Source organism: Mustela lutreola, chromosome 6, assembly GCF_030435805.1.
Source record: "Mustela lutreola isolate mMusLut2 chromosome 6, mMusLut2.pri, whole genome shotgun sequence".
NCBI lineage: Eukaryota > Metazoa > Chordata > Mammalia > Carnivora > Mustelidae > Mustela > Mustela lutreola.
Window position 1 is genome coordinate 56,813,808 of NC_081295.1, and position 12,008 is coordinate 56,825,815.

The following is a 12,008-nucleotide window of genomic DNA, read 5'->3' on the forward strand; positions in this document are numbered from 1 at the left end:
AAAATCAAATGGTAGAAAACAATCTTGGATATCTGAACGTTTCCTATGTTATGTTTGTCATTTTGCTTTTTACTGAGCAGACAGATGGGCTCTAACTTGTCACAGCAAGCTTCAGCAAAAAAAAAGAAAAAAAGACAACATGAAACACTCACAAAAAATGGTGTGTGTCAATAAAGCCACAGGCTCATAGTGTCCATTAGTTAGTAGCTGTGATTTGTAAGCTGAGGTCATTGCAACAATCCATACCTGGAGGTAAAAGTGTCAGATTAGAAACAATTTATTCCAAAAAAAAATTTTTAACCTATGTTTAGTGCCCAGTGTACTGGCTACATAAATCTTTAATACATGGTCTGAGCTTGTTCCCTTGTAAAACAATGTAAATGCATCAACCCTGGATATCCAATTATATATCACCCTATCACAGAGTGTGGCTCCACATGCCTGAGAGCATATAGAGATTGTCACTGCCCAGTCTCATTTGCTTGCTCACCATGACACCAATAAACCCCCATTATTCTACTCAAAAAATGTCTATGACATTGATTCCTATGCGCCAGGAAGTGGAAAGAGGGACAGTCCTCCCTTTATTTGAGGTATCAGCCTCTTTGAAGGCGGTGTGGGGGGCGGGTTGTGGTACTAAAAAGGATTTTTAAGTTATTATACTTAAAGTTTGGAAAACTAAATTATATTGTTTCTCAACATAAACTGAAGCATTATGAAGTATGACTTGAAGGGTTTTATTATAAGAGTTAGACTTTATTCTCTGAAGATCAGTAACTTCCAGTGAGGTACATTGGTGATTCCAAAAGAATAGGGTTATATTTCTCAAAAGTAAGCATCAGAAATTCTAGCTTCTGCTTAGGATAGAGAAAGCCGAAAACAGTGTCATTTCCCCTTACATTAAGAAAATAGAAAAATCTGCAAAATCACAATGTCTCTGGAATCTATAAGATAACAGAATCACAAAGCAAGCAAATAACCTTAAATCTAAGGAAAAACAAATGTTTCCAAGGAGAAACAGCACACTATCTCTTGATTAGCTGAGGCAGATGATACCCAACATTATACAAGTTAGTGAGGGTAATTCTACTAAAATTTACCAGCTTGCTAAAGGTAGAATGTGAGCTAGTGTGACAGCATATGGCTCTCAGGAAGCAAAAACACCAGTAAATTGCATTTACTGTCAGACTCTCCACAAACCTCACTGGATATTACCAGAATTGGGGGTAGGACCAGAGTCTTGAGAAAGTCATTGTTGTAGTACAGGGCCCAGGGGAGTGGAACAGCAACCGTGAAGAAAGGGGGCACAAAGACCTACCTGTATCCGTCTCCCTTATCTTTACTATGGAACAAAGCTATAAGTCTCTGGGGGGATGAAGAAAACACCAACACACTTAAGGCACAGGTAACAACACTGTGTGACTGGAATAAGAAAACAAATAACATTCTCTAACCCTGGAGAGGGCAGAAATATACATTGAGTCCAGATCATTAGAGAGAAGAAAAAAATTATTAAGCAAGCCCCAACCCTGAGAGGCAAGGAAAAAGTACTGGCCAAGAATAATGCTGAACCAAAACAACAAAGAACGTCCCACCAGTGCCCACTACCAGTCACCTAATTAATAAAGTAACAGCAGTGTACTACTACTAGGGGAGGGTCAAGAACATGGAGAGAAGATTTCCCAAAGGATAGGCATTAACAAAAAATCTAAAGGTAAGGCTAGAAAAGACATTGAGAAAAACTCTTGGACAAACCAACTTCTACCCTACACACAGGAAATATTCAAATTTTGTTATCTAATATTATTGTCACAAAACACATGTAGCTATTGGGCACTTAAATGTAACTAGAACTATGTGTTGGTATTATTTTGGATATACTGGGTTATATTAAAAAATTATTAAATTAAATTCACTTCTATTTTTACTTTTCTAAAATAAGGCTGCTGAGGAGTGCCTGGATGTCTCAGTTGGTTAAGTGTCTGCCTTCTGCTCAGGTCATGATCTCAGGGTCCTAGGATCTAGCTGAGCCCCAAATCAGGCTCCTGACAGAGCTCTTGGGAGCATGCTTCTCCTCCATCTGCTCCTCCACCCTCACTCATGCTCTCTCTCTTGCTCAGCTCTATCTCTCAAATAATAAATAAATAATTTAAAAAACTTAAAATAAAGCTGCTGAAAACTTTTAAATTACATATGTTTTATATTCTGTTTCCATTAGAGAATACTGCACTAGAAGAACCTGAAGCTTATACTCAGTTCAATTCCTAATAAGACCAACCACTTATAATAAAGGCCTGGCAAAAAAACAAAACAAAACAAAATGCATTATTTCAGTCTCTACTTCCTACAAAAAATTTTCAGCTTTCAAAAAAAAAACAATGTATGAGGCATATGGGAAGCAATTTAAAAAATCAAAACAAGCAGACATAGATATGAACCAGAGGTTGAAATCATCAAATAGGAAAATTAATATAATTATGATTAATATGTAAAAAGCACCAGTGGAAAAAGTGGGCAACATATGTGATCAGGCAGATCATTTCAACAAACAAATAAAACTAAGAAAAAAATCAAATGAAAATTATAGAAATAAACAGAATGAGAGGTTAAAAAATGACTTTGGTGAACTTATTAGTAGATGGAAAATTGAAATGAAATTGATAGTGAAATTGATGATGCAGGATAAAAATTAATGAAACAAGTAGGAAAAATATTTTTTCTGTGAAAAAATATCAAATGACCTAACATACACATATGGAATAACAGAAGAAGAACAGAAAGAAATAAATGAAATTTGAAGATATTATGCAAGAGAATCTTCCAAAATTCTCTTGATTGGTGCCAAACCACAAATCCAAGAATCTCATAGAATTACAACTGGAATAAATACAAAACACATATATAAATTCCTAAACATCTCATGTTCAAACTTCTGAAACCAGTGATGAACAGAAAGAGATTATATACAAAGAAACAAAGATAAGAATTAGGAAGATTTCTCATTATAAATTATACAAACCAGAAGATAAAGGAATGACAACATTAAAGTGTCAAAAGACAAGAAAAAATTAATCAATCCAGAATTTTATACATTGTGAAAATATCTTTCAAAAATAGAGGGGAAATAAAGACATTTCTCTGGGGGAAATAAAAGAAAGAAAGAAAAAATCCATCACTAGTAGACCTGCGCTAGGATGTTAAAAATAGTTTGTTAGCCAGAAGAATGTAATAACAGAATGCAATTTGAATCCATAAAAATAAAAATGAAGAGGACTATTAATGAGGATGAATATAAAATTCACTTTTTATTATTTAATTTCCTAAAAATATAACTGATTGTCTAAAGCAAAAATAAATGAAATTAATTGAAATAAAATATGTAAAAATAAATGTATAACAAAATGACAGAAAGTATGGGAAGATTGAATTGGGACTATACTGTCATTATGTCTTTAAACTACATATGAATGTCATAAAGTTATCTGAAGGCATGTTCTTATGAAATAAGATGAATCCTATAAACCTGATTAACCACCACCCAAATATACTTCAAAGAGATATAAATAATAAGGCAATTGTGGAGATAAATATGTCATTTAAAAGGTCAACTCCAAAATAAGCAAAGAGAAATAGAAAGAAAAAAAAGAGCAAATATAACAACAAATAGAAACTATATCATATCACTTAATTATAATGGTTTAAACAAAACAATTTAAAGAAAAGAGAATGCTAGAATCAATATAGAAGCAAGATCCAACTGTATGCTGTTTATAAAAACGTACTTTAACCATAAGAATATAAAAAGATTATAAATAAAATAACAAAAAGTAAAATCAACTAAATTATCCATCGATGGATGAATGAAATAATAAACAAAATATGATATATCCTTGCTTGGAATATTATTCAGCCATGAAAAAAAAAATGAGGTACTAACAGAAACTACAGCATGAAGGAAATGAAAACGTTTTACTTAATGAAAAAAGTCAGACATAATGGGGAGGTACTACCAATAGATTAGTGTTTTCTTTATGAATTGATAAAAAATATTTCAAAAATTAAGAGAGTAGTGATAGTTGCACAACTCTGTTAATGTGCTAATGTCAAGGGAATTCTGTATTTTAATAGTTCATTTTATAGCATACAAATTATATCTCAGTAAAGTTGTTATAAAATAGTGAAACAAAAAAAGACATTAAAATACTCAAGAATAGACTTAGGGAACATAGTGACTTCACCAAACGTAGTAATTTTCACATTATAGGAGTGCCAGAAAAGGAAGAGAGAGAAAAGGGGGCAGATGAAATATCTTAAGAGATAATAGCTGAAAACTTCCCTAATCTGGGGAAAGAAACAGATATCAAGATCTAGGAGGCACAAAGAACCCCCAACAAAGTCAACAAAAGCAGATACACACCAAGATATAGATAATTAAAAATCACAAAATATAGCGATAAAGAAAAATTTTAAAAACAGCAAGACAAAAGATGATAGTCACATAAAAAGGGAACTTCATAAGGCTATCAGCAAATTTTTTAGCAGAAACTTTTCAAGTTGCAAGAAAATGGCATGATATAATCAAAGCACTGAATGAGGAAAAATCTGCAGCCCAGAATACTCTATCTAGCAAGGCTATCATTCAGAATAGATGAAGAGATAAAGAGTTTCCCAGATAGACAAAAACCAAAAAAACTGATTGACCACAAAGCCAGCCTTGCCAAGAAATATTAAAAGGGACACTTGAAGTAATAGGGAAAGACCAAAAGTGACAGTATGAAGGAAGGAAACACAAAAATGGTAAAAATAAATACTTCCCCCCAAAAAAAAAAAAAAAAGTCAAGGAACTCACAAATAAAAGGATATAAAATATGACACTAAATACCTAAAACATGGAGCTGGAGAGGAGTAAAGAATGGGCTCAAACTTAAATTACTACCAATTTAATATGGACTGCTAAATGCACATGTTATATACAAACCTAATAGTAACCACAAATCAAAAATCACTGATATGCAAAGAATAAAGAGAAAAAAAATCACTGAGGAAAACCAGCAAACCATGAAAGAGAGAAAGGCAAGAAACGATCAGAGAAAATCTTCAGAAACAACCATAAAACAGCTAATAAAATGGCAGTAAATAGATATCTATCAATAATTATTTTGAGTGTAATGGACTAAATGATCCAACCAAAAGACACAGGGTGACAGAGTGAGTAAAAAAAACAAGACCCATCTATATGCTCCATTTTAGATCTAAAAGACTCATTTTAGATCTAAAGACATATGTACATGGAAAGTTGGAGGATGGAGAAATATATATCATGCAAACGGATGTCAAAAGAAAGCTGGAGTAGCAACACTTATATCAGATAAAATAGACTTTAAAACAAATATTTTAACAAGAGACAAAAAAGGACTCTATGTGACAATAACAGGGACAATCCAACAAAAAGATATAACAATTGCAAATATTTATGCACCCAATATAGGGCACCCAAATACATAAAACAATTAATAACAAACATAAAGGAATTAGTTGATAATAATACAAAAATAGTAGGGGATTTTAACAACCTACTTACATCAATTGATAGATCATTTAAATAGAAAATCAACAAGGAAATAATGGCTTTGAATGATACACTGGACCAGATGGATTAAACAGATATATTCAGAACATTCCATCCTAAAACAGCAGAATACACATTCTTTTCAAGTGCATATGGAACATTCTCCAAAATAGATCACATATGAGGCTACAAAACAAGCCTTGACAAACTCAAAAAGATCAAAGTCATAATATGCATCTTTTCTGACCACAGCGCTATGAAATTTGAAGTCAGTCTTTCCAGGAAATCTGGAAAGATCACAAATATATGGGTAAAATAACATGCTAACAAACAATGAATGGGTCAACCAGAAATAAAAAATAATAATAATAATAAAGTACATGGGAACAAAAGAAAGTGAAAACGCATGCTTCAAAACCTCTGAATGCAGCAAAAGCTATTTCAAGAGGGAAGTTAATAGCAATACAGGCAAGAAAAATTCCAAATACACAACTTAACCTTACACCTAAGGGAACTAGAAAGAACAAAACAAAACCTAAAGCCAGCAGAAGGAAGGAAATAAAAGATATTAGGCAGAAACAAATGATAAACTAAAAACAAAACAACAGAACAGATCAATGACCCCAGGAACTGGTTCCTTGAAAAAAAAAAAAAAAATCAATAAATTCGATAAACCTCTAGCCAGACAAATAGAAAAAAAGACAAAGTACTCAAATAAATAAAGGCACAAATGAGAGAGGAGAAATAACAACAAAGTCCACATAAATATAAATAATTACAAGAAAATATTATGAAAATCTATATGCCAATAAATTTGACAACCTAGAAGGAGTGGGTAAATTCCTACAAACATATAACCTACCAAAACTGAAACAGGAGGAAATAGAAAATTTAAACAGAGGGACACCTGAGTGGCTCAGTCAGTTAAGCATCAATCTTTGACTCAAGTAATGATCCCGGGTCCTAGGATCGAGTTTGCATCAGGCTCCTTGCTCAGCAGGGACCCCTGCTTCTCCCTCTGTCTGCTGTTCCCCCACTTGTGTTCTCTCTCTCTTTTTCTGGCAAATAAATAAATAAAATCTTAAAAAAAAAAAAAAGAAAGAAAGAAAGAAAAGAAAATTTGAACAGACTGATAACCAGCAAAGAAATTGAATCAGGAACCAAAAACTCCCAACAAAAGTCTGGGATCAGATGGCTTCACAGGAGAATTCTACCAGACATTTAAAGAATAGAACCTATTATTTCCAAACTATTCCAAAACACAGAAGAGGAAAGAAAGCCTCCAAATTCATTCTGTGACCCTGATACCAAAATCAGATGAAGATAATACAAAGAAAGAGAACTATAAGACAAAATCTCATATGAACATAGATGCAAAAGTCCTCAACATAATACTAGCAAACTGAATTCAGCAATAAGTTAAAAAAGAATTTTTTTTATCACAATCAAGTAGGACTTATTCCTGGTATGCAAGGGTTGTTCAATATTTGCAACCAATCAACATGATATATCACATTAATAAGAGGAAAAGATAAGAACCATATAATCATTTCAATAGATGTACAAAAAACATTCGACAAATCCATTCATAATAATGGATTCAACACATAATTCGAATCCATCGACAAATAATTCGTCACATCCATTCATAATAAAAACCCTCAACAAAGTAGGGATAGAGGGAACATAATAAAGGCCATATATGAAAAATCCCAGCTAACATCATCCTGAGATATTAAACTGAGAGTTTTTCCCCTAAGGTAGGAACAAGACAAAGATTTTCATTGTCACCACTTTTATTCAACATAGTACTAGAAATCTTAACCACAGCAACCAGATAATAAAAAGGAATAAAAGGTATTCAAATTGGTAAGGAAGAAGTAAAATGTCCACTATTTCCAGATAACGGGATACTATATATAGAAAACCTGAAAGCTCTACCAAAAAACTGCTAGAACTGATAAATTCAGTAAAGTCACAGGATACTAAATTAATCTGCAGATATCTGTTGTATTTTTATACACCAATAATGATGCAGTATAAAAGGAAATTAAGAAAATAATCTGATTTGCAATTACATCAAAAATAACAAGATACCCAGGAAAAAAACCAAACCAAAGAGGTGAGACACCTTTCCTCTGAAAACTATAAAACACAATGAAAGAAACTGAACACAACACAGAGATATTTTATGTTCATGGATTAGAAGAATAAATATTGTTAAAATGTCTATACTACCCAAAGCAATCTACACATACAATGCAATCCCTATCAAAATACTAATAGCATTTTTCACAGAACTAGAACAAGCCATTCTAAAATGTTATGGAATTACAAAATACCCCAAATAGCCAAATCAATCTTGAAAAAGCAAAGCAAACCTGGAGACATCATGATGCCAGACTTAAGTTATATTACCAAGCTGAAGTAATCAAAACAGTATGGTATTGGCACAAAAACAGACACATAGATCAATGGAACCAAATAGAAAACTCAAAAATAAACCCATAATTATATGATTAATTAATCTTTGACAAATCAGTAAAATATATGCAATAGGAAAAAGCCAAATGATCTTGGGGAAACTGGACAGCAATGTGCAAAAGAAAGAAACTAGACCACATTCTTACACCATCACAAAAATAAATTCAAAATGGATTAAAGAACTCAGTGTGAGATCTGAAACCATAAAAATCCTAGGAATAGGCAGTAACTTCTCTAACATCAGCTGTACTTTTTTCTAGATACGTCTCCTGAGTCAGAAGAAACAAAAACAAAAATAAACTATTGGGACTATGTAAAAATAAAAAGTTTCTGCACAGCAAAAGAAACAATCAACAAAACCAAAAGACAACCTACTGAATGTGAGAATATTTGCAAATCACATATCTGATAAAGGGTTAGTATCCAAAATATATAAAGAACTTATACAACTCAACATCCAAAAAACCAGACAATCCAAATTTTAAAAAATGGGTTGAAGATACAGACATTTCTCAAAAGAAGATATACAGATGGCCAACAGATATACAAAAAGGTGTTCATCATCACTCATCATCAATGAAATGCATATCAAAACTACAATGAGATATCACCTCACCCCTGTCAAAATGACTAAAATAAAAAAAAAAAAAACACAAGAAATAACAGGTGTTGGAGAGGATGTGGAGAAAAAAAAGACACTCATGAACTCTTGGTAGGAATGCAAACTTGTGCAGCCACCGTGGAAAACAAGTATGGAGATTTCTGGAAAAGGTACACACAGAACTACTCTACAATCCAGCAATCTCACTCGTGGGTATTTACCAAGAATACAAAAACACTAATCCAGAGGGAAATACGCACCCCTATGTTTATAGCAGCACTATTTACAATAGCCACAACATGGAAACAGCCTAAGTGTCCACTGACTGATGAATGGATAAAGAAGATGTGCTATATATATATTTACAGAGTGGAATATTAATCAGCCAAAAGAATGAAATCTTGCCACTTAAAATGACATGGATGGAATAGGGAGTATAATGCTAAGTGACATAAGTCAGTCAGAGAAAGACCATTACCATATGATTTCACTCATATGTGGAATTTAAGAAACAAAACAAATAAGCAAGGGGGGAAAAAGATAGACGAACCAAGAAAAAGATGCTAGCCTTATAGAACAAACTGATGGGATTATGGACATTGGGGAGGGTATGTGCTTTGGTGAGTGCTGATTCACAGACCTGTACCCCTGGGGATAAAAATGCATGTTTATAAAAAATAAAAAATTAAAAACAAACAAACAAACAAACAAAAAAACCTGATGGTTACCAGAGGAGAGGTGAGGTGTGGGGAATGAGTCAAATATGTGCTGGGGATTAAAGATGGCCCTTGCTGTGATGAAAGGGTGAGGTATGGAGTTCCTGAATCACTACATTGTACATCTGAAACTAATATGACAATATATGTTAACTAATTAGAATTAAAATAAAAACTTTAAAAATGAAAATACTAATAAAAGCAATGCTCAATTAGCTATGTAAATTATCAGACAAACCAAATAAAGAGCAACATTACATAAAGATGAAAGAATTAATCCAAAAAGAGGATGTGACAATCCTGTGTGTGTGTGTACAGAATAAAAGAATCTCAAAATACATGAAGTAAAAAGCATTAAAATTGAAAGAATAGATATATTTACAATTAGAGCTGAAAACTTCAGTACTCCTCTCTTCATAAATGATAGAACAAGTAAAAAAGATAACTAAGCAAAATACAGATGACTAGAACTATACAAGGAACCAACTTGATCTAGTTGACATTTTTTTCACCTAACATACCTGGATATACAGTCATTTCAAGTGCCCAAAGAACATTCTGGACCATAAATAAACTATATTCTATGCCATAAACAAATCCTAGCAAATTTTAAAAGATTGCAATTATGTAAAGTATGTTTTTTTTTTTAAAGATTTTATTTATTTATTTGAGAGAGAGACAGTGAGAGAGAGCATGAGCGAGGAGAAGGTCAGAGGGAGAAGCAGATTCCCCATGGAGCTGGGAGCCCGATGCGGGACTCGATCCCGGGACTCCGGGATCATGACCTGAGCCAAAGGCAGTCGTCCAACCAACTGAGCCACCCAGGCGCCCCTAAAGTATGTTTTTGTATTATAATTAAAATAAACTAGAAATCAATAATAGAAAATTCCTAAAATACTTTGTAGGTTAAACAACACTCTTTAAATAACTCATGAATCAACGAGGAAATCAAGAGAGCAATGGAAATATATTTTAGTTTAAATGAAAAAGAAAACATAACATATCAAATTTATAAAACCCAGGGAATGGTGTAAAAGTAACCAGCCTTCTGAAAAAGAAAATCTTATTTGTAGTATTTGCAAATTTCCATGATGTAAATATTTCTGTCATGGTTGTCAGCACAGAAAACAAAGTTGGGAAGAGATACTACAATCAGTTCTTATATGCCAGTGTAAACCGGTCCAACACACTACTGGATGCAGCTGAAGTAGTGCTTAGAAGGATATTTACAGTATTAAATGGTCATATCAGTAAAAACGATCTGAAAGCAATGATCTAATATTGCAGCTTAAGATAATATGACAAGAGTAAACTAACCAGGCAATGAGAAGAAAGAGAATATTTTAGATAAAATAAAAGCCAATGCAATTAAGGATAGGAAAACAATAGAGAAAATAAATCATTAGCTGTTTCTCTGAAAAATACAAATATAATTGATAATCACATGACCACATTGAGAGAAGATGCAAAATCTCACCATCCAGAACAAAAGAAGAAACATAACTACAGATTCCACAGATATTAAAAGATTAATAAGCAGACACTATGAACAAATCTATACCCATAAATTGAACTACTTCTATGAAGTGAAGAGATACTCTGCATAACATTGTTATCAGCTCAACTTTGTCTCCTTCAAAATTCATATATAGAAGTCCTAATCCTCAGTATCTCAGAATGTGACTTTATTTGGACAGAGGGCCTTTAAGGAAGCAATTAAGATAAAACAAGGTTATATGGGTGGACCCTAATCTTATATGGCTGGTGTCCCTATAAGAAGAGATTAGAACACAAACAACAAAACCAAAGGACAACCATGTGAGAACAGAAAGAGAAGATGGCCATCTACAAGCCAAGCAGAGAGGACTCAGCATAAACAAACCTGCCAACCCTGTCCTACACTTCCAGCCTCCAGAATCCTGAGAAAATAAATTTCAGCTGTTTAAGCCACCCAGCACATGGCGTGTTGTTATGGCAGTCCTAGCAAACATACAGACACAAATTTGCCCAACGTCATTCAGTAAATAACCTAAACTGTCTAATCTCTATATAAGTAATTGATTTGTAGTTAATAAATCAATGAAGAAAACACCAGGACAAGATGGCTTTACCCATAAATTTACCAAACATTTAAGTAAGAAATATTACCAACTCTATACAAATTCTCCCAGAATACAGAAGAGAAGGGGACACTTTTTAATTCACTTTATGAGATCAGCAGTACCCTGAAAGCAAAAGCACACAAAGGTATTATAAGAAAATAGAATTATAAACCAATTTCTCTCATGATCATAGATATGAAAGCCTCAATAAAACACCAGAAAATTCAAACCAAGAATATATTAAAAATAAAATATTTTATGGCCAAAATGGAATACCACATGGAAATGTAGGGCTGATTCAACACTCAAATATTGATCAATGCAATTCATATCAACAGACAAAAGAAAAAAATGCATGGTCATTTTCATAGACGCAGAAAAAGCCTTATACAACAAAATTCAACATCTGCACATGGGAAGAACTCTTAAGAAACTTCTAAAGAGAAGTTATATGCCATGATCACAATAATATCATATTCCCAAAAAAATCATATTTAGCAATGAAAACTGAATTTCCATCATCTTGTTTTTTTTAA

General features: G+C 32.9%; 1 protein-coding gene across 5 annotated transcripts in view; it reads right to left on the reverse strand.

The window, feature by feature from the left end:
- The window catches only part of GRM1 (glutamate metabotropic receptor 1), a 416,711-nt gene that overhangs the window by 188,018 nt on the left and 216,685 nt on the right, over nt 1–12,008 (reverse strand). The gene's annotated exons all lie outside the window — the stretch shown is intronic.